The 23,873-nt window shown below is 41.6% G+C and overlaps 1 pseudogene; it reads left to right on the plus strand.

The window, feature by feature from the left end:
- The first annotated feature begins 22,266 nt into the window (after positions 1 to 22,266).
- On the plus strand, positions 22,267 to 22,722 carry LOC139005411 (pre-mRNA-splicing regulator WTAP-like; annotated as a pseudogene).
- The last annotated feature ends 1,151 nt before the right edge of the window (positions 22,723 to 23,873 follow it).

The raw sequence follows: 23,873 nt of genomic DNA on the forward strand, positions 1-23,873 counted from the left end.
CTCCTCCGACAGTGACTTGAGGAGTTCAGACCCTAGAGTCAGAATCCCATTGTGCCTTGGCTTGTCTGAAAGTGCCAAGTTAAAGACTCCAGAAAATGAATATGACCCAAGAATGACCTCCTATGAAAATTCAAGCCCAGCTGGAGTGGCTCGGTTAATTGTCATCTTGTGCACCAATAGGTTGTCAGTTCCATTCCTAGTAGGGCACATATCTGGATTGGGGGTTAAATCCCCAGTTGGAACACCTAAAGAAGGCAATCAATCAATCGATATTTCTTTCGTATCCATCTCCCTCTCTCTCTCTCTCTCTCTCTCTCTCTCTCTCCCTCTCCCTCTTCCTGTCTCTCTTCCTCTCTCTAAGCATGTCCTCTGCTGAGGATTTAAAAAAATTCAAAAAAATTCAAAAAAAATCAAAAAAAATCAGGCTGCTCTACAGACATGGTTTCACTGAGTCAAAGAACCAAAATTCAAATGGTCACTAACAAGTATTTCCCCAAAGAGCCTACTATTTGACTGAATGCCATCTTTTTCAAGAAATATTATATGTGTACAGACAGAGCCTTAGTCTTGTTTACATGAACCATCTGAACATTTTGAAAAATTGACTGTCAGCTGCCAAGTCAAAGTCCAGAAACTTCCTAGGGGAAGAATGACAATTAGCAGTGTAACGAAACAGAAAATTACCTTCATTCTAATCCCCTTCGCCTTCCAACAAAGGGAAACAGCATGCAGCTGAAAACTTCCCAAAGGCCCCTATTCCTGAGGTCACAAATGAAGGGAAAGCCGCTAACAGGTCCTAGGATCGCCTGCATATCAGGGGAAGAGCGGCAGCCCAGGCCCCATTCGATACCCAGCTCTCAGTCTTGTCTAGAACCCCAGCCTGTGGCTACACAGTGATTTCTTTAGTTAACATCCCTAATGTGCGCTTTCCTGGATGAGATAAATATAGCAGTGTAGTCCGTCCATGGAAAGGAACCATTGCTATTTATTATGGAAAAGCAGATTGGGTGAATTGTGCACTTGGTTTTAATTACTTTTGTCAGCAGCCCAATGACTTCAAGGATAAACCTGGAGGAAGCACCGCTAGTGGATAAATGGAGAATCTCCAACAGCTGCCCCTTCCTGTAGTCAGCTCTGACCTCAATTCCGCTGGAGTCGCAGTTCACCTTGATAGAGTTTTCATTACTCTGTTTGAAGAATGAAGACTTAATCATTAAAACAAAACAAAAAACTTAAACTTGGGATGAAAAATCACAAGTTCACATAGAGGTTTGGGCTTTTATACACTGTAGCCTGTTGCGGCTGGAAGAGTTCTTTGAAATCACTGCATCCTATCTTTCCATTGTGCAGATGAGGGCGACGGGATCCAAAGAATATCGGCAACCTTCCAAGGTCACCGCTCGCCTTAGAAGTGCTCTTGCCACCATAGGACAGTGACCTCAGATTAAATCCACTCAATAAATGCCATTCCCTGTGCGCCGATTTGCTATTGGTACTGAAGGATGAGAGGTACTGGAGGACTGGCTGCTGCTTTTTTGACTAAAAGCTTACTGTGCTCAATACCCTGGCTTAGCTATTAACTAAATACCCTGCGTTTACAACCAAGTTATATTCAAAATCTTTGTAAATCAGTGGGTAGAATTTGAATTATATCTTTCCCATAGAAACAGTATTAGAAATTATAGGTTAGTATCAAGACGACCCATAGAAATGTATTTAAATTATGATAAAACTGCAGTGCCATAGGCATTCCGGAAAATACTGTAAAAAGTAAATACTTTTGCAATTCTTGTAATTAACAATTCAGATAACATATAAAAGCAATCCATTCCAAAGTAAATAACCAGCTTTTAGTTATCTTGAATGTTATGCTTAAAGAAAAGCAGTTTTAATAAGTCCTTTTCTAACAAGAATATACTGGGTACCACCAAATTGAGTATTTGCCTCTGAGAAGCTCCAGAAGTCTGGAAAGGGATAAGAAAATAAAGAGAATGAGAAGGTTAGAGAGATGCCCTTAGCGCTAAAGGAGCACAAACCGCCTGGGGAGATCAAGAGGGTCCTTGCAAAGGAGGTGACTTCTGATCCAGTGCTCAAAGGATGAACAGGAGTTTGACAGAAAGATAAAGGAAGAAATGTCATCCCAGGAAGCAGACAGACGTGTGTTGAGGCTATTCTGAGGAGAATTTGAGCACTCTCAGGGACTAATTATTTCTCATTTCACTTCAGAATGCGGAGCTGCCCTTTTTGCTTAATAGAGATGCTTCACTGGCACTGCTTGTGCTCTTCGGTCATAATAAAGATTGTATTTTGCTATCAATAAGCGCTAACCCTTCCATTCCAATCACAGGAAGAGGACGATTTTCAATCAACAAGTGTATACCTTAAATTCAGTTTGGTATTTAGCTACATCAACTAGCATTTGAAATATAGCCGTGGCTATTAGCATCTGCCCGAAACTTTCTTGCTGGTAAGAAGGTTGTTTTGTCTTGAGAGAAAATAGAGAAGCTGTCAAGCAATCCTACAATGGTGTAACCCATCCCTCCTGTCTCCAAAAATCTGATTTCTTGTTTTGAACACTGTATTTAAGTTAGATGACAGGCTTTGCATTGTAAATTGATGGGGAATATGCTTGTGCAACCAAATGCCAATCTTGTTTCCAGAGCTTAGGACCAAAATGTAAATTCCACTATGTATTTGAAGGCACTTGGAATAAAAGAATTCAGCAAGAAAGATGGGTCTGGATGCAAAGTAATGCTTCTTAATGGGTCTCCAGGCAGGTTGTCAATCCCTCAAGTATTTTGAATATAGGGTGGTTAATGAAAACTGTTTCTCTACTCACAACACTTCTGACACAAATGTGTGAGTGTTCTACACCAAGATATGATCCCGTTCTCTGCAGACACCAACTGGGTGTCCTACAATTTAATTAAATTCTGACACTAACCACCCTGAGCTACCACAGACCCCGCAGGTCAAAGGCTCGGTCTCATAAGGCTGTCCCCCACTTCAGATATCAGTCTCAAGCAGTGGGTTCCCATATTATCCACACTTCTATCTGACTTAGCTACAAATCAGGGGTACCCACAACCCCTCCTTGGGTTCAGTAATTGGCTATCCTGTCTCACAGAACTCTGGGACATGTTACATATGTTCACTGGATTATTATAAATGATATCACAAAGTATACAGATGAGCAACCAGGTGAAGAGGTAAAGTAGGGTGAGGTCTGGAAGGAAGCTTCTGTCCCATGGAGTTGGGGTGCAACACCCTTACAGCATGTGGATACTTTCGCCAACCTGGAAGCTCTCCTGACCTTGTAGTTCAGGGGTTTTGATGGAGGCTTCATCACATAGTCATGATCAGTTATTAACTCAATCTCCAGCCTGCTACCCTCCCTGGAGGATGGGGAATGGGCTAAAAGTTCCAAGCTTCTAATTACGGCTTGGTCTCAGGTGACCAGACCTCGCCCTGAAGCTATCCAGAAGTCCACCAAGAGTAGTGTCATTAGAACAAAAGATATTCCTATCACCCAAGAATTTTCAAGGGATTTAGAAGCTCTATATTGGAAGTTCCTAGTATGCCTATAACTTGGGAAATTGCAAGGGTTTTAGAACTCTGTGTCAGGAACTGGAAGCAAACTCCAAGTATATATTTCGTTATGTCACAGGTGGGTGACCACATAATATAAAATATATCAAAAATTTTTCCTATAGACAGAGAGATGACATGGGTGATCTCTAAATGTCTCTTCAAATTTTGGGTTTCATTTAAATATATCATGTATTTTGTACTCCTATAAATACACACACACACACACACACACACACACACACCATGCATGCACACATTTATCCCTAATTTTTCGTCTTCAAACTACTTTAGGTTTTTGAGTAGATGATAAACTTTCAAAAGTGTCAGAGTTGTAGCCATCAGGTCTGTAGGAGAAAATAGAATTTAATGCTTTGAGATTTAATTGACTAACATGTAAAAGCTCCCAGAACAGCGCCCAAAACCTGGGAGAAACCAAGGATGATATTTAAAGCATGTGACCATCAGTATGGCAGAGTCATCCACCAATCAGAACAAACACCAACTATAAACCTTTCCTAGGACTATACCACAGCATGCGGGCTAAATTAGCAATGCTGATAAAAGCTCAATAAATGTTTGGATATTTTTTCTTACGTGTGCCTTTAATCACATAGAGTTTTTCAAACTAGAATTAATATTTATAGGACATTATCATCACAGTATATATGCTTTCTTAATTAACTTATATAATTATATTTACATTTTGTTCTTTAATCTCTTATTGATACTGATGACTACAGAAAGCAATCTCCCAAGAATTTAGAAATAAGAAAAATAAGATCTCCCTCTAAGAATTAAGACCATGAAATCAACTTTTACTGAGAGTGATTAGCCATTTTGATTGAAGAATTTTCTCAAATTGAATAATCTGAAGACAACTCTAAGTAAAGTTTAATATCATATTAAAGCTGTGGAATGTCTAGAGTCCAGAGAAAAACAGAGATTTTATTAATATAGCACCTGTCACATAGGACGCACTCAATGACATACTGCTGCTGATGATTGAAAAATCCTGCTCCAAGGCCTCTCCTAAAACCCTCTGTCTCCATCCATGCATTATGCTAAGTGAAATAAGCCAGTCAATGAAGGGAAAATACCACATGATCTCACTCATTCATGGATAATAGAGACCATTATAAACTTTTGAACAATAATAGATACAGAGGCAGAGCTGCCTCACACAGATTGTCAAACTGCAGCAGGAAGGCCGGGGAGGGTTGGGGGGCAGGAGGGAGGGGGGTAAGAGATCAACCGAAGGACTTGTATGCATGCATATGAGCATAACCAATGGACATAAGACACTGGGGGGTAGGGAAAGCTGGGGTATTGTCAAGGGCGGGGGGAAAAAAAGGACACATATGTAATACCCTTTGTAATGCTTTAAGCAATAAAAATAAATAAATTAAAAAAATAAAATAAATAAAAGAAAATAAAATAAAAAATAAAACCCTCTGTCTAGGACTCAGATATCTGGTAACACAAACCGAAGCTTCCTTTTGACTGTTCCATAGCATGTGTCCCATTGGTCTAATGGGTTTCTAGTGGGTCAAGTATCTATCAAATGGTGAGAAAGGCTTATGTGTGTGAGAAACAGGTAGGCATAGATGCTTGAGTTGTGCTGCCCCACGCCTGGCCCAGGTCTTCTCCAGAGTGAAATCAGGACAGAATGAAAACCGTGCTTAAGTGAAGAGCTGAGGGACATAGGTGAGGACAAACCAGCCTGGGCAGCTGTTTCTCCAACCTTGCCCCCACCCAAGCTCCAGGGCTGGTAAATAATCAGGGAAGGAGAGCGTCCCAAGGTTGCTTCTACTTGGGGAGGAGGGGCAAAGGGTAAACTCTGACCTAGGGAGTTGTTTTGTGGGTGAGAAAAAAACACCGAACCAAGAAGAGATATGAAGTATAAAATATACAACAGTGAAATAAAGAATGCAACAGAAGAAATAAGTGGTAGGATGGAAACTTTCAGGGTTCAAATCAGACAATCGAAAGAAAAGCTTATAGAAAACTCCCAAAAGAAAGAAATGGCAAAGAAATAGAAAATAAAAGCTAACAAAGATGGAGGCTAGAAGTAGAAGTGCTAGTATCCAGATAGTAGAAATTCCAGACAAAGAAAAAAAGAAGAAAGAGGATCTCTCTATTTTTGTGTATGTTTGAAATTTCAAAGATAAACATTTTAAGATGATTAGAAATATTTGAGAAAAAATGAAAATAAATTTTCTGACATAAAGAAGACCTTATATTTAAAGTGCTATAAGGAACCAATGAGGAGATATTTTAAAAAATACCTCACACTTAGTGCCATTTAAGAATGTCAAAGAAAAATGTCAAGAACAAAGAAAAAATTCTAAAGCTTAGAGAAAGAGCAATCAACATAAAAAGGGATAAGAAAATTTGGATAACACTGGATACAACACAATAGAATGATATTTTCAATATAAACTCCAATATAGCATTATCAACTTTGGATTTTCCCAATATACAAGGATGGTTTCATATTAGAAAATTGAGAACTATAATCTATAACATCAATGTATTAAAAGTGAAATAGCACATGACCATCTTTAAAAATGCAAGAAATCATCTTATAAAATTCAACATCAACGTGTGATTTTACAAAATTTAATATTGATCTACATTCTTACCCTGATAAATAAACCAAAAACCTACAGCAAATATTACCCTAAATGGAAAGTATTAGTGGATTGGCAAGGTGATCCCTAAGTCTTCAGTGCTAATAGGTATGGCTGCTCTAGAAAGGAGGTGAATAATGGGCCTCTTTGAGGAAAGCAGGTTTGAGGGAACCCTAAGTGGGGGTCTTTATACATGTGGGAGACAGCAGGAGGGGATGGGACAAAGAGTACCCAGTGAGAAAGAGTGGCAAACGAACAGGGACACAGAGGGATCTGGGAAGAGGTCTGCTCCCAAATTTTCCCTTTGGTGAACCCTGTTCCTTCTCTCTACCTCACTTTTCCAGAAGCCAATTCCAATGTCATTAAGTTGGGATGGAACCTGCCTTTCCTCACATTCATTACCTGAAGTGATGATGGAAAGCTCTGGGAAAGGGTCAGGACAGTCTTCACTGAGCAGAGCCCAGTACCCTGTGAACCACACTGGGAACTGGGAGCCTTGAATGATTGAGCATATGCGTCATTGAGCAGAAATTCTGATGCCGAACTTCAGCCTCAGAGAACACTGGAGAGACCTTCACGTGTCAGGCTTGTTTTTGTCTTTTATGTTTTCATTACTCTTCTTTCTATTGTTTAAGAAAACCAAGTGCAAAATGTAGAACTGTGGAAAAGAAGGTGGATTCATTATATTTGGGATGGTATATTGGGCTCTAACCTTGTAAAGGGATGACTATTTTCCCAATATAGCAGCTGAGACAGCATAGGTTCTGAAGTTGTGGAGAGTGCAGTATAAAACAGGATAAAAGGGGAAATGCTATCCCAAGGAGTTGACAGTCTGTGCTTAATTGTGACTTCATGTGCCAAAAAAATACAATGGAAGAGGATCCTTAAATTTCAGAACTATAGGGTCTGCTAAACTATTTCCTTCGTTTGTTTTTTCTTCATAGTTATGAGGCTTTTAGGGCTGGCTAAGATATAGGAAACCCAGCATTTGTCATCTTTATTATTTAAATACCAAATTTAGTTTATAAGAAGAAAATTTTCATTATTGGGCCAGTGTGTATTAAGAGAGGGAACAGGTAAAAGTCCCTTTATGTAGAGACATCTAGAATTTGGCACTACTTACCATCACAGTACTCCAACTTTTTAATTTCCACAGTAAAGTTGCATTATCTTACCTAATAATAGGAAAACATGTAAATTGACTGTACCTTCACTACACTAACCAGCCAATCAGGAGAGTATGCAAATTAACCTAACAAAGATGGCGGTTAATTTGCATACATAGGCTCCAAGTGGTGGAGCGAAGCCTCATAGCCAGGGTGCCAGCTCCGGCTGGAGCCTGGCCAGAGTGAAGGCCTGGGTGCCGGGTGCCGGGTGCCGGCTGCCGGAGGAAAACCAGTGCCAGCAGCCAGGGGAAAGGAAGGCCTATTGCACGAATCTCTTCATGCAACAGGCCTCTAATCCTATATAATAGAAGCCTAATATGCTAAGTGTCTGGTCATCTGTTCAGCCAATCAAAGTATAATATGCTAATGATATGCTAAGGATGCTCAACTGCTCACTATGACGTGCACTGACCACCAGGGGTCAGATGCTTCTACTGGTAAATTACTGCTGAGTGAGATGAGCCAGATACACCCTGGAGCCCTCCCACTGTCCATCCCTGGCTGGCCAACCTCCTGTGTCTCTTCCTATCCCCAATCAGACATCCCCTGAGGGCTCCCAGACTGTGAGAGGGTGCAAGCTGGGCTGAGGGACGCCCCCCCCCCCCGACAAGTGCACGAATTTCATGCACTGGGCCTCTAGTATTTTATAGAATACTAGAGGCCCAGTGCACAAAAATTTGTGCACTCGGGGGGAAGGGCTGGTCCCTCAGCCCGGCCTGTGCCCTCTCGCAGTCTGGGACCCCTGGGGAGATAACGACCTGCTGGCTTAGGCCTGCTCCTGGGTGGCAGAGGGCAGGCCCAATCCCTAGGTGCAGCCCCTGGTCGGGCTCAGAGCAGGGCTGATTGAGGAGTTGGGGCGCCGCCCCCTGACATGCACAGAGCAGGGCAGATTGGGAGGTTGTGATGCCATCCTCAGTCATACTCAGGGTAGGGCCAATTGGGGGGTTGGGGCACTGCTCCCTATCACACTCAAGGCAGGGTCAATGGGGAGGTTGCAGCACCACCCCCTGTGATGCACAGAGCAGGGCCAATCAGGGGTTTGAGGCGCTGCCCCCTGTCACTCACAGAGCAGGGCCAATCAGGGGGTTGGGGCACTGCCCCCTCCCCCCCATCATGCACAGAGCAGGGCCCATCAGGGGGTTGGGGAGCTCCCCCCTCTCATGCACAGAGCAGGGCCCATCAGGGGGTTGGGGAGCTCCCCCATCACGCACAGAGTAGGGCCGATAGGGGAGTTAGGGCACCGCCCCCTGTCACACACAGAGCAGGGCGGATCAGGGGGTTGGGGCACCGCCACTGTCACACTCAGGGCAGGGCCGATGGGGAGGTTATGGCTCTACCCCTTCACAGACAGAGCAGGGCCCGTGGAAGTGGGGGGGGGGGGGGGCGCCACCCCCTGTCACACACAGAGCAGGGCCCATCAGGGGGTTTGGGCGCTGCACCCTGTCATGCTGATCCGGTGCCAGGAGACCTCTCGGCTCCGCTGATCCCGGTGCTGGGAGGCATATTACCCTTTTACTATATAGGATAGAGGCCTGGGGGCCGGCTGGTTTGCCCTGGAGGGTGTCCTGGATCAGGGTGGGGGTCCCCACTGGGGTGCCTGGCCAGTCTGGGTGAGGGGCTGAGGGCTGCTTTCAGGCTGGTGGTTGTTGACTGAAGCTCCCAACCGCTCCTTTTTTTTTTTTTTCTTCTGGGCCAGCTTTAGCTCTGGCTCTAGCTCTGAGGCTTCCGCTGCTGGTTTGTTTGCCGTTCTATAATCAAAACAATGTATAACTCCAGCTCTGAGATCCCGGCCTTCTATATTTGTTACAAAGTTTCAAACTGCCAGTTCAGAGGCCTGCAAGGCAGGCGGGGAACGTTGGAGTCTGCAGTCCCTGGAGCAAGCAAGCCTCATGTTCGCTTCCAGCTGCCTGGCTGCCGGCAGCCATCTTGGCTGACAGTTAATTTGCATAAGGATATGCTGATTAGCCAATGGGAAGGGTAGCGGTTGTACGCTAATTACCATCTTTCTCTTTTATTAGTGTAGATCATCTTAGGATGAAAATTCTAATTCAGCAAAGCAAAATAGATCAAGTAGAGAATTTGACATCATTGCAAATGGATGAGTTATCATCTCATATATTTGAAAATTTAAAGAAAAGAAAAGCCTGGAACAAAGAAAATAATCATAGATGTTATTCAGACACACCTGAGGTGACATTTCAACTTTGTATTATAGAATGAGTGAATTTTCAGCAGATAAACCAGGCAGGGAAGAATGTTCCAGGAAGAGGGAACCTCATTCACAAAAAGGCTGAGTGTTTTCAGGGGCTGGCACCCTGTGCAGTGTGACAGATGTTAGCAAGGGGATGAAGCTGGACAAGTAAAAGGAGGGGCCATGTCATAAGGAACATGTATGCCTCATTTATCATTCAACAACTTTCCTGTGCACATGAAAAAAAGAGCCATTTCCAGCTGGCTTAAACAAAGAAAGAGGGAATTTATTGTTTCACAAAACTGAACAATCCGGGTGTAGGCTTTAGGCACAGCTGGGTTCAAGGTTCAAATGAGGTCATTAGGGCTCAGGTTCTCCCCAGCCTTCTGCTGGGTTGGCTTCATTCTCCAATTCCACATGGAAATTTCCAGAACCAGGATCACACCCCAGGGCCCAGACTAGAGTAAGGCAAGGGAGGCACAAAATTTAAGGGGATACCCAAAAACTCAGTAATCAAGATAAATAATATTTTAATGCAATATTTTAAGAATTCAAAGTGAAAACAAAGAAATCTGTGATCAACATACCAAAATTTTAAATAAAAACAAGATCAGTATTACTGACATTTTTTGCTCTAATTTTAAATATATTTTTTATTGATTTCAGAGAGGAAGGAAGAGGGAGAGAGAGATAGAAACATCAATGATGAGAAAGAATCATTGATTGGTTGCCTCTGCATGCCCCACAATGAAGATCGAGCCTGCAACCTGGGCATATGCCCTGACTGGGAATTGAATCGTGATCTCCTGGTTCATAGATTGATGGTCAACCACTGAGCTATGCCAGTCAGGCAACTCTAATTTTAAATAAAGACAGAATCAGTAACAGAGCTACCAATACTAGAGGAGTGAATGGATAACAGGGGTAGGGAGGGCACAATGTGACACCCACCCCATTATAGCTAGAAGTTTCAACTTCATCTGTAGGCAATAAATAATCATAGAAGAATCTTAATCAGGCAAGAGGCATAAAGACAATGGATGGAAAGAAGTAATGAAGTGTTTGGAGGAAGGAAATTCAGGGATAGGAGTTAAACTATTAGCCTAAGCAAGACACAATAAAACATGGACAAAAATTAAGGCCAGGTAGGACCAGGGGAGGGGGTATATGAGAGATGGGAAACAAAAACTTAAAGGTAGTTAGAAACAGGAAGCATAGAATTTGGAGAAATTAGAAATATTAAATAGTCAGGGATAGTTCTCTGGTTTCTGACTCTAGCAGCTGGTTAGATGATAGCACAAGAAGCAAGATGAAGAACTCAGGGTATAAGCAGGTCAGTGATTGGCCCAGGGGAAGCCAGGGTGAGGAAGAAATGCAATTCTAGACATATAACATTGCAGTGGCAATATCCAGCAGACACCAAGATCTGAATCTCACACAAGAGGTCTGTACTGAAGAAGTGACATTGGAAGGTATTAGCATAGTTGAAATCCTGGGAATTACCAAGTTTTCCCAGGAGGTGTGTACAGAGGAAGGAGAAAAGACTGAGGATGGAATTGATATCATTAGTTCTCTCTAGTGTAATTTTTTTTTAATTAACCCTGGCTCTATAATACCTTTCCCATTGATCTTACAATAATTCCTAGGATTTTTTTAACTCCTAAAATTTTCACATTACTCTGACCTTGGATCAAGTCACTGAAAGCATTTTGATGTAATACAAATGCTATCTATATAACGTTAGACTTTAAGTATACAAGTTAGCATAGCTAAGATAACCACCGAGAGAACATAGAACACAGAACTTCAAAGGGGGTGGAGCATGAAACAAGAAAACAGGTACTACCTGTTGGGTTTGTGACCACCTTAATAAACTTTTGTTTATAATTGACTAGAGGCCCAGTGCATGAAATTCGTGCACTGGTACTGTCCCTAGCAGCTGCCGGCTGCCGGCCAGGTACTCCCTCCCTTCCCCCAGCTTGCCCCGTCCCCAGGTCAAACTCTGGGGTGAACTCCTGGTTGAGGGGACAATTTGCATACTACCCTTTTATTATATAGGATTTCCCAGATTGGGCCTGAAAGAATTACAGAACATTCAGGGAACCCTGATATGTCTTAAAATTAAGCAATATTCTTTATGTAATAGCACAGCAGGTACACCCCAGATCTGATTCAATTAGACAGGTAAGAGAAACAGAAACAAGAAATGCAAAAAAATAAAAAACGAGGGCCAGTTTGGGTCTGGGGACTGAGTCCACTGTAGGTTTCTGTACTCTTTCCTCTCGCCCTTCAACTTAGAAGTGAAAAGAAATCAGTCATCTCTGGAGGTCCCTTGCTGGTGCCAAATGTAGGAGAAATACTAGAAGGTACCATCTGACTCTCCCTGGGGGGCAGGCAGACCCGAGACTCTCTGTTCCCCCTGTCTTTGAACAGAGGAACCCCAAGGTAAAGTGTCTGAAATATCTGAGTATTCCACCAGGAAATGCATGGTTCAGTAACAGTCTGCAGTGTAACTTTAAAAAGCCCAATAGGATCTACAACAAGGAGAAAGATCGCTTTCATTTGCAAGCTAAGGCTGGCATCACTATTTTTACAGTGTGAGGTTTGGCAGAATTTGAACATCTCTTGTTAAAACTTTAACCTGTTTTTAATTAAGACACCTGTGTCAGTTGAAAACTGTGGCATATTTGCATAAAAATAGCCATAGCAAACCAAAACCTTAATTTTAAGCCATTTTAATCACTTTCCCAGACACGCCAGTAATGACTTCTGGTTGACACCACTGTAAGCGCTTTCCAGCAGCACTGAGTATATTCATAACAATTGACGTTTTCCCTCGTGTAGAAAGATGAGATGCCCAGGAGAACTCTGGGAGTGGGCCAGTCACATATTTCATCAGTGCCTAATAATTAGCAGAAATTCATTACTCTGTGTTTGTTTGAGCCTGAACAAAATCAGCTTGTAATTACTGGTAGCTTAGGGCAAGGTAAATATTTGATGTGATGCTGGTAAATCAGCTTTTAGTGATACACGGAGGTAGCTGATCATGTATTTCTTCAGCCTTTAATGAGATTGTAAGTATTAACCACAAAGGTGAGGCTGAACCTTTGCCATCTGTTGTGCCTTCATGCTGCAGACAAATAACAGGAAAGAAACTGCCTCAGAGCACCAAGCTAATGAACCCCTGGGGGACCAGGGCTATCTATTTGGGTTAAAAACAGGAAATTGCTTTTAGCAAATTCAGTGCAAGAAAAATAGCTGCAGTAGTCTTATCACTAAAATCCTACAGCCTGTTACAGGACTAAGCTTGGACTTAGTTTTGATTTAAATCTTTAATTTTTTTTAGTTTGACAGCCTGATACTAGAGGCAAATTTAATCTTTTCGATTGGTTTACCGGATATCTTTAAGTCTTAAAATTAAGCAATATTCTTTATGTAATAGCACAGCAGGTAAATTCCACAACAATCTTCTGCAGTGGTAAATATAAAAGAGCCAATAGCCCTGGCTGGGTGGCTCGGTTGTTTGGAGCATGGTCCCACACACCAAAAAGGTTGCGGGTTTGATTTCTGGTCAGGGCACATACTTAGGTTGGGGGCTTGATCCCTGTTTGGGGTGTGTAGAGAAGCAACTGATCAATGTTTCTCTCTCACATCGATGTTTCTCTCTCTCTCTCTTCCTCTCTCTCTCTAAAATCAATAAAAACATATTCAGCAGTAAGGATTTTTCTTTTTTAAAAGAGCCAATAAAAGTACATAGGACTTTGTGACAGTCAAACAGGAATATCTACACAAATCTCATTTATCCTACTATAACCAGCAAGGTAGATAAAGCCAGTAGTATTATTCCTTTTTAAAAATGGAAAAATTGATTCTCAGTGAGATTAACGCACTGACAGGAGGTCACAGTTTTAGGCACTGGTGGAGTCAGCTGAAATATTCTGACTGTGTTCCGACCACATTCCAATGGGGAAGATAAGCAAGAAAGCTAGTGGTTGTCAGGGAATGGGGCAGCTGCAATGAAAGGGGCACACAAGGTCCTAACGGGGCACAGAAGATGGACCCCTGATTCATTCTATGGGTGGGAGGGGCAGAGGGAAGCCAAAGAATACCTCCCGGAGAAGTTAATTGACTCTGGAGATATAAGTTTACATAAAGGGGAGAATATGAAAAATGTTTCTAGGAAGAGAGAATAATGTGAAAAGGCAGAGGCCTGTATCAAAATACCCATTTTGATGGAATAATAAGTGATTTTTAGAGCATAAGAGCAGGAGGTTTGGGAAGAGAAGAGACTGGAGAGGTGGGAACGGGTAGATCATGGAGGACCTTCGTGCTACCAAGGAGCTTCAACTTGATCCTGAAATAATTGGAACCATTAAAGAGCAAAGGGTGTGTGGGGGGGGGGGGGGGGGGTGAGGGGTGTGGGTGTGTGTGTGTTTATAAATTATAAATATGCTAGAGGCTCTGTGCACAAAAATTTGTGCACTAGGAGGGGAGCCCCTCAGCCCAGCTTGTGCCCTCTCACAGTCTGGGACCCCTCGGGGGATGACCACCTGCTGGCTTAGGCCCACTCCCTGGGGGGGATTGGGCCTAAACTGGCAGTCAGACATCCCTCTGGCAGCCCGGGAGCCCTCGGGGGATGTCCACTTGCAAGCGGGGAGCAGGCCTAAGCTGCAGTTGGACATCCTTAGCGCTGCTGAAGAGGCAGGAGAGGCTCCCACCACACCGCTGTAGTACTGGCAGCCGTCAGCCTGGCTTGTGGCTGAGCAGAGCTCCCTCTGTGGGAGCGCACTGACCACCAGGGGGCAGCTCCTGCATTCAGCATCTGCCCCCCTGGTGGTCAGTGTGTGTCATAGTGACCAGTCATTCCCAGTCATTCTGCTGTTAGGATCAATTTGCATATGACCCTTTTATTATATAGGAGTGCCTGGCCAGCCTGGGTGAGGGGCTGATGGCTATTTGCAGGCTGGCCACAGCACTTTCGGGGGGGAGGGGGGGGGCGGGTCCTGCTGGGGTGCCTGGCCAGTCTGGGTGAATGATTGATGGCAGTTTTCAGGCTGGCCAAGCCCCCCAGGGGGGACCCTCACCCCATGAGGGTATGGCCAGCCTGGGTGAGGGGCTGATGGCTGTTTGCAGGCTGGCCACAGCCCCATCAGGGTGGGGATCCCTGCTGGGGTGCTTGGCCAGCCTGGGTGAGAGGCTGAAGGCCGTTTTCAGGCTGGCCACAGCCCTTTCAGGGTGGGGGGGTCCTGCTGGGGTGCCTGGCCAGCCTGGGTGAGGGGCTGATGGCTGTATGCAGGCTGGCCACAGCCCCCAGCCACCCAAGCTCCCAGTGGAAGCTGGCTGGAAGAAGGTGTCTGGGATTTATTTGTCTTCTATAATTGAAACTTTGTTGCCATGAGCTGAGGCCTCAGCCTGCTCAGGGCTGGCGGGAAGCTTGGCTTCCTCCATTGCCTGGGCAACCAAGCCTCCTGCTTGCTCCAGCTCCATGGCTCCTGGCCGCCATCTTGGTTGGGTTAATTTGCATATAGTTGCTTTGATTGGCTGGTGGGCATGGCTTAGGGCATAGCAAAGGTACAGTCAATTAGCATCTTTGTCTTTTATTAGTGTAGATGTGGATAGGAATTCTACTGGTAAATATATGTAGCAGCTAACGACTGTCCCTTTAGGTTGACAGTATAGAAAACTGATTTGCAAATTACTGTTTGCATGTAGAATTATAAACTAGTGTAGTATTAGCTCTGAAAAGGACAGTTTAGAGATCACCTATCCAATAACCACATTTTGCACATGAGGAGATGGAGGGTCTTGCCTCTGGTCATAGAACTTGGGAGCACCCAGGACAATCATTATTGCCAATAATAATATTTTCTTTTTATCATTATCATGTAAAAAATGTATTTCAATTTAACAAGAATTTTATTTGGCTCGTATTTTATATTAACAAGTAAGGTTGTCAATATCTCAAATAGTTTCTATAATAATTGAATGCAAATAGGAGCTATATCCAAATAAGAATAAAATGGGGGGGGGGGGTGTTTTTTCAATGACAGGGAAACAGCAAAAAGAAGTGTGGTCCTTTTAGGCGTCCACATGGTTATGTCATTGACATCAATGTCATTGATGTATATGATGTCAACCACATCAGCTTTCAAACTCATCTTCTGGGAATGCCTCTGAGGCCTCAGGAGGTAGGACACCATTTAGTTAATTTTTTCGTCTCCTGAACCCCAGAGTGTCTGGGTTCCATCTTGGCTCTGCCCTTAACAAGGTAAGTGACCTAAGCAACCTGCTTAATTGCTGTGTGTCTCATTTTCCCTGTGTAGGGGAAGGGGGATAATAATAGTACTTACCTCTAGAGTTGTTCTGAGGATTAAACGAATTTGTACCTATAATGGGCTAAGAATAGTGCATAGCACATGATAAAGCCAGATGTAAACCATGGAACAGTGGCATAATGAATTTTCATCATGCTCTGGTTAAAGCTGACAAACAGAATCCTAAAACCAAACTGGAGAAAAAAATTTTCTAAAGCACTTTTATGCTGTAGATGTTAATCATGCTGTTCCATTATTCACCATTATTTGTAAAATGTGAATATTTATTACTCTATTTGTTCAATGTTCATTATTTAATTTTTGGAAAATTTTACATGTCTGTTAAAACCCCCAAACAACAGAAACTATATCTTTGAACTTGCTCTCTAAGGTGCCAAATTCAAGTAGGCACTCTTTGGTGATGGGGATTAAACTGAGCAAACAAGTTCCTTTACTTCTTTAAGCGTCAGCTTTACTTGGCTTTTTGGTACCTGTGCATAAATTTCCTTTTTATTTCATTTACTTTGATTTTCTTTTGAAAGGGGGAGAGATCATGCAAAAGATAGTTTATTATGTGGGGGCTTTGTCTAGGGTGCCAGATGTTCAAGGCCACTCTGAGTGTGGGAATCTTAATCAGGGTATTCAAGTTTACTTTGCTATACGCAGGTGCAAGAAGCAAGGGCACTGCTATCTTATTGTATGTACACTGCACAAGTGTGCCCTTCTATTACTCAAAAGACTGAGGTCACTATTTGGCAAGAAGCCTCTTTTGTCTAAGTTAGTATTAAAGTCTATTTCTGACCAGCAGACAGCGGGCTCTGAGTCTGCTGTTTAGTGAGGCTATTGCTCTGAGGATGGCTCCGGTATAGCTCCTATGATGCAGGCCATTGCTACTTTGTAGGAAAGATGTATTGTTACCCAGGTGTTGTATGGCTACAGGATGAGACTTTACTTTGAAGAACTGCTTTGTCTAATAGCCCCAGTCATAGCAAGGGCTACATGGCCACTGGCTTCTACAATAAAGACTCTTATATACCCACAACTTCTCATGGCTTCATCTATCGAATACCTGGGGTCCAAGAAGATCAAGATCCTGATAGGGGAATTGAGACCCCATAACTATCTTTAGGTAGATTTGAGTGATTGGTAATATCATCATAATCCCACTAGAAGCAATCTGCTGAGTCACTACCTTTTTACTAGTAGGATCTACAGCAGGTCATTGAAGACTTGGGACAGGCTTAATTTAGAGGTGACACTGGGAGAGACCAGCACATGAAGAGAGGCATTAATTTCATAGCAGCACACAGGGCTGGGTCATGGATCAGCCTAGAGAGCCCTGAATTCATGCTCTCAGCATGGGATAAAGTTAATAATATAAAATATAATGCTGGCCCTAGCTGGTTTTTCTCAGTGGTTAGAGTGTTGGCCTACAAACTGAAGGGTCCCAGGTTTGATTCCAGTCAAGGGCACATGCCATGGTTGCAGGCTTGATCCCCAGTAGAGGGTATGCAGGAGGCAGTTGATCGATAATTCTCTCTCATCATTGATGTTTCTATCCCTCTCCCTTCCTCTCTGAAATCAATATAAATGTTTTTAAAATAAAATATAATGCTGGAATGAAACTGAGTGGCTACTTATTTTGTGAGAAAGAGCAATTTACTGAAACACATAAAGAAAGGAGACATGTCAGGGAAAATGATGCTGAATACAAATAGAATTAAAACCACTTTTAAAAATCCCCACCAACAACAAAAAAATGACAAATTGAGCTATTTCAATTCCACTTTTTGCATAATCTACATCCTACTCAAGTGATTTGTTGGATAATAAAAATCTACATGTGGGGCTTTTCAAATGACATTGATTGAAGAAAATTGATTGAAGACAAATTTTGCAAAGAAAAAAGTTCAATCCCGTCATAATATCCTTTGGAAATAAGAATGAGGCAAGGTCAGCCTGTTGACCATTAATCAAAATATAAATTGTGTTCAACTGAAAGAAAAATTCAGGTTACAGGTAGGATAAAACACTTGAAACTGAAGGTCCTTCTAAGTACATACACATTCACAGTAAAGTATTAAATAATATTCTTCTGAAAAACAAATGAAACTAGCAAGAAGCTAGATCTATCTCAAATAGTAAATATGTTACAGCCATAATCAAAATAGCCCAGTCTAAACCTTAGTGATCCAGTGGAGTATCTGAAGCACATGTGGTTGAGTTAATTAGTAAAGACAGTATAACAGAAATACTAGTATGCATTCTCTTAAAGTGGAAAAACTTCTATATGCTCTCTTTGAACTATTATCCCTCCCCCTCAAAAAATAAATATTTTTAGGAGCTTCCAAGGGTTGAAAACAAGGTCAGAAGATAAGAACTACATAAGAAATGTATTAAGCCACGAAGTGAAACCTTTTGAAACTTTTTCACTATCAATTACACAGCCTGTGTTGTCAATGGGTAACTTCCCCCACAATGTAAATTTGGGATTCCAGGAGTGTCTCTACTGTTGTTAGTAAGAAAGCCTCAGATGTGCACCAACTCTGCTGTTATTAATGCAGAAATAAGCATTTTCAGGTTGCAGGGAAATGTAATAATGTCAAATTGCCTAAATTCAAAGAAAGAACTTTCTCGATACTGACATTACGATGACCCTGTCCTTTTTCACCAGCTACTGCATACCTTCAAAGGTCAAATCATTTAGGAAGTAAGAAATTCACCTGTATCTCTTCAATAAACGTGCCAAAGGACTTGTATGCATGCATATAAGCATAACCAATGGACACAGACCCTAGGGAGGTGAGGGCATGTGCTGCTAGGGGGGTGGGAGTGGCCAGGGAGAAGTCAAAGGGGGTGGGGAGGAGACATATGTAATACTTTAATCAATAAAGAGTAGGGGAAAAAGAAAAAAGAAAAAGAAACCTGCCAAAAAAAAAAAAAACCCTTAAAACAAAAATTGGCAAATCCATATTTTTAAATGTCCTTACTATCAATTTGTCAAGGATGTCTGAAAAAAAGAGTGATTTGTGATCAAAAGTTCTCTCCAGAGAAAATATACACATTCCCACTATGTTTCCTGACCGACAGAAATAGCCAATTTTAATACGCTTAATTATTTATGGTTTGACCTTTACTTTCCACCGAAATTCAAAGAGCAGCTTTCCTTATAAATTCAAGATAATGACCATACTATGTTTTTACTATAAATCAACTTTTTAAAATTAAAGATGTACTGACTACCATTTTTATTTCTTGTTGAATAATGAGATGAGAGAAGAAAATAAAAAATAGAATTTCAATATACCAGGAAATCTCTTTAATTTCATCTCTTCAACAGTACGTATGCAGTTCCTCCTATGAGCAGGAATATGAGGGAGGAGAGTTAGAAAAAAATAATAAAATAAGGAATTCAGTATAAGACAAATTTTTTATTAAGGGGGCCCAAGAATTTGCCTCAGAAGGCAAAATTCTTAATAAGAGGACATTAAAATGCAAAAGTATGTCTCCAAGGGCAAAATTAGTTGCTACAAAGAGTGTGTCTAACAGCTAGGAGAATAACAAATAAAGGAACGGTTGCTGTCAAATTAGAAAGCAGACAGATTGTTATTCTGGGAAAGATTTTGGAGCAAGTTAAATTAAGCCTCAATTGTTCATTCACTACTTAGAATGTGTCTGTCAGTCACTGTGCAGGGCACCACAAACACACACAAAAATGAAATACCTGAATCCTGATTCAAAGTGATGCCAGTGGTAACAGTGTCATCAAGTTACAAGAGACAAATGGTGCTGCTTTGCCTGGCAAGTGGGAGATGTTCTCAAAAGTTAGAAACTGAGTTGAGAGTTGGGAGAGGAACAGAAGTTCCATAAAGAGAAGGCCACCCCAGGCATAGCAGCCATGCAAAGTTTGCAGGCCACAGAGGTAGAAAAGCACATGGGGCTTCCAAACCTGCAGGAAGTCCCAAGTGACTAAGCTGGCTGCTGGGCCTCAGGGCCAGAAAAATGTCTGGGGACCATGGGAGGTCTGATAGGAAGCCACTGGGGGGTTGGGCTGTAAAGAAGTTTATTTATGTACTCTTTCCTCCTCAGCATTAAAAACACATTTTAAAAAAACAGCTAATTTTTTATGATTTTCTTCACATTTATTTTGCCCCCAGCATTGCTATCCCATTGGGTCTGTGAGGAGCTGAGGGGAGAAAGCATATCAGATACTCATACTTCATTGTTTGGAATTGTTTTGTGAGGGCAAAAGAAGCACATCTCTAACTATTTCTATGTTGGATACTGACTTGTAGATCTAATTTCAGTGCTTAAATAGGGCAATCTTTATTAGTCAGAAAAGACTAATGCATAATCTGGGATAAAGACTGCATTTATTAGCAAGCATTTGGCTTAATCAGCCTGATAGTTGCTATTGGCCAGACAAGTGCTTATGAATTGTGGCATTGCTTTTGGCAAAACTATTTATCTGCGTGACACGATATATCACTTTTGAACTTCAACTTGACATCCATAAAATTACATTTTCATCAAACTGAAAGATCAGGCTTTCTGTGCTGACTCACTTGGGTCAACATTTTGCAAATGCCTGGATTTACCACTTGAACCATAAACCCTTTGTGAATAATTCTGTGCATGATGTTTGATAGCCCAGGGCACAGATCATAATTTCTGAACAGAAGAGGTGTCAAAGCAAAAATGCATCTTCTTTATGCAAACAAATGACTTACTCCAAAGTGTAACCTCATCATGTCATTTTTAAATCACTGAATAAATACTAACTTTGTTGAATCCCAAAAAGAGAGTCAATAGCATTGTTGGTGGTTCCTTTTATTTCACGGGGTTAGGAAGGCGTATGACCTCCCTGCTGGAGAACGTTCACTAGTGTGACAGGCATGTGCCACAACTTGCAGTGGTTCCCTTCTTTAGGTTGGCCCTAGTTTAATGTATTTTTTTAATGTAAGCAATAGGTAGAAATTTCAGAACTGAACAAAGACATAGAGATGAGTCAACAGTTATGCTGGCCTTATTTCTGTACTCGAAATAACCCTACATAGCATCCTGGTGTTACTGCTCTTGTCTGAGCCCTATATATGAGGTGGATTCTTTCTTCATGTTAACAAGCATATTAGGATCTCTCACTCTGATAAGTAAATACAGAGGTTTTGGCTCCCAGGCAGGAAATGACCCGGTACCACTTATAATCTCTTCGGACATAAAAAATGAAATCCAGTCATAACTCAATTAGCCCTTAGAGGATTTTTATATGAGCAGGTTCTTTGCAATCTTTACCAACCACATTAAAGAGCAATCTGGCACCATTTTTGGAACAAGATGTTTTACAGCGATTTTGCAAGTATAAATATTCTATTTGGTGCAATAACATAAACTTTGTCTTCTGAGGAAAGTGCATATCAGTTTTGGTGATATTTACATAAAAACAATTTGTTAGTTTCAAATCTTTCCCATGGAAAATTAAGACAAACATTAAATATCTGATTGTTTTGGTGACTTCACTAAGGGCTCCTAGACGAAATGATGACAGTTCTCATTGCAGGTGGAAAGACTGACGGCAACTCTGGGAAATGCTCTGCCCCAGGAAGCACCTCAAATTGGAATGTTATTGACAAAATTGACTGGGATAACTACAAAGGTCGAAGAGAATGTGCTAGGGTTTTAGCAATATCTGCAAGAACCATTCAGGCCTGAATGAGATGATATTAAGTTCTTGGGGGGAGGTTGAACCTAGTGTTAGATATTCAGCACTTACAAGAATCTCTCATTGGCAAGACTTATCATAAGCCAGGGTTGGTGATATTAGTATAGACCTTGCAAACTCTCCATTGATAAAAGAGACCAAGCTTCTAAGTCAGGTGACTGAGAAAAAGATATATTACTTATGATAATTTCTGTTGCAACTAAGAGAAAATTCAGTTTGGCCTGGATTAAATAGCAAAGTGATTTATTAGCTCAGTTACCTAAACAGGCCATAGATAAAGAGAGCTTTTGGTCAGGCTTGACAGACCACCCAACTATGGGAGGAAATACCCAATTTCTTTCAGGCGCCAGCTCTCTCATACTCATAAGTACCTCCCAAGGCTACATGCTGCTTCCTTATCCAAGCTCATAGGCAAAGGGCAGCCTTCTAGGTACCTCCCACAGAAACTCAGGAAAGCTCCCTTTCCAGGAAATTCCAGAAACATCTCCTTACCTCTCATTGTTGTTAACGCTGTGCCTATCCCTGAACTAATCAATGTGACAAGTAACCAAGGCAGATAACATATCAAGTCATAGACTTTAAGTCTAAGACTAGGAATTTTTTTTCTTCTAATGACAGTCCTTGATTTAATGCTCTTCACCATTAAGGATTCAAGATGACCAATGAGGAACCTCTTCTCAAAAAGGTCCGACTGAGTGAGACAGACTTCAAGCTTATGGCACGAGATGAGTTCATTGTAAGATGGAAACAGTATGAAGCATATGTGCAAGCTTTGGAGGGCAAGTACACAGATCTGAACTCAAATGATGTAACTGGCTTACGGGAGTCAGAAGAAAAACTAAAGCAACAACAGCAAGAGTCTGCACGAAGGGGAAACATCTTTGTAATGCAACTAGCAACCAAGGAGTAAGAGGTGCAAGAGTGTACCACTCAAATCCAGTACCTCAGGCAAGTCTAGCAGCCCAGGGTCGCCCAACTGAGATCAACAATGGTAGACCCCGCCATCAACTTGTTTTTCCTAAAAATGAAAGGTGAACTGGAGCAGACTACAGACAAACTGGAACAAGCCCAAAATGAACTGAGTGCCTGGAAGTTTACGCCTGACAGGTAAACAAATCATACTCCCCAGTCAAGACTTCCCTGACAGTCCCACTACGAGAAAGCTGTGGTGGGACAGCCAAGTACTCCTTTCCACACCAAGATTCAGACTTTTTGAGCCAAAAAATCCACATTCTTATACTATCCAGCTTGTAATGGTTAATGTAAAACTTAACCAGATAAACCTTGTGTTTCAGCTTTTTCCTCTTCCCCACCCCTTGCTTCAGAGGCCTGATGGCGTGGGACTATTCCGAAGAAGTGGCCACCTCCGAAAAATTCCCCTTCCAGGACATGTAGACACTTGAGAAATGTTTCTGTTTGAAAAAAATAGAGGGAGAAACAGAAGTCTTAAGTCTGTGGCACACTGTGTCTTCAGACAGTTTAGAGGAATGAAGACCTAGAGATTTAAAATCATGAATTGAACATGTAAAATTCCAGTAAAATGTAAAAATGGAATATGCATCACTCTTAACCTTCAGTATAGTGACTTAGAGACACTGTATATCAGTTTTGCTTTTAAGATTGTGGACTTCATGATTGTTGTTGAACTTCTTGATCAAAACTTAAATGAGGTGAATTTTGCATTTCAAGTGTTTATTTGCTAAGAAACTATTTAATAGATATCAGTACAGTAGTTCATATATTTAACCATTTCATTGGGGGCTCTCTATTACTTGATTGAGCCTTAAATCAATGTGGTTTGAATCAATGGTTTGTTCTTTAAATGGTTGCTAATACTGTAGATAATCTTACTGAGGACTGTACAAACATGAAGGTGTGGTATCAAACTTCAGGTTTAAACTGTTTGAAGCATTATAAACATGCATTTCACAACCAGATTGTATAAGGATATTGGCTGTGATGAGACTCACTGAGTTATTTTTTAGTAGTGAAATTTATTAAATCCCCATTTCATTCAACAGGCACATGTTGAAAGAGCATTGTCATTGGTGTTAATTGGGGAATGTGTTCCTTCATTGTATGTTGGGCCTTTTGTATCACACTCTTGATATTAAATTAAATGTGCCTTTAAAAAAAAAAAGATTGTCACATGTTTTCCAATATTCCTTAAAGGTATGGCACCACCACTAGTTGAGAAACCTTGATTTTTCAGGATGTACAATTTTACACTGTAGCCAGGGAAACAAAATATACCCAAAATAA

Source organism: Myotis yumanensis, unplaced genomic scaffold, assembly GCF_028538775.1.
Source record: "Myotis yumanensis isolate MYYU_CA2020_CCGP unplaced genomic scaffold, mMyoYum1.0.hap1 SCAF_3, whole genome shotgun sequence".
NCBI classification, from domain to species: domain Eukaryota; kingdom Metazoa; phylum Chordata; class Mammalia; order Chiroptera; family Vespertilionidae; genus Myotis; species Myotis yumanensis.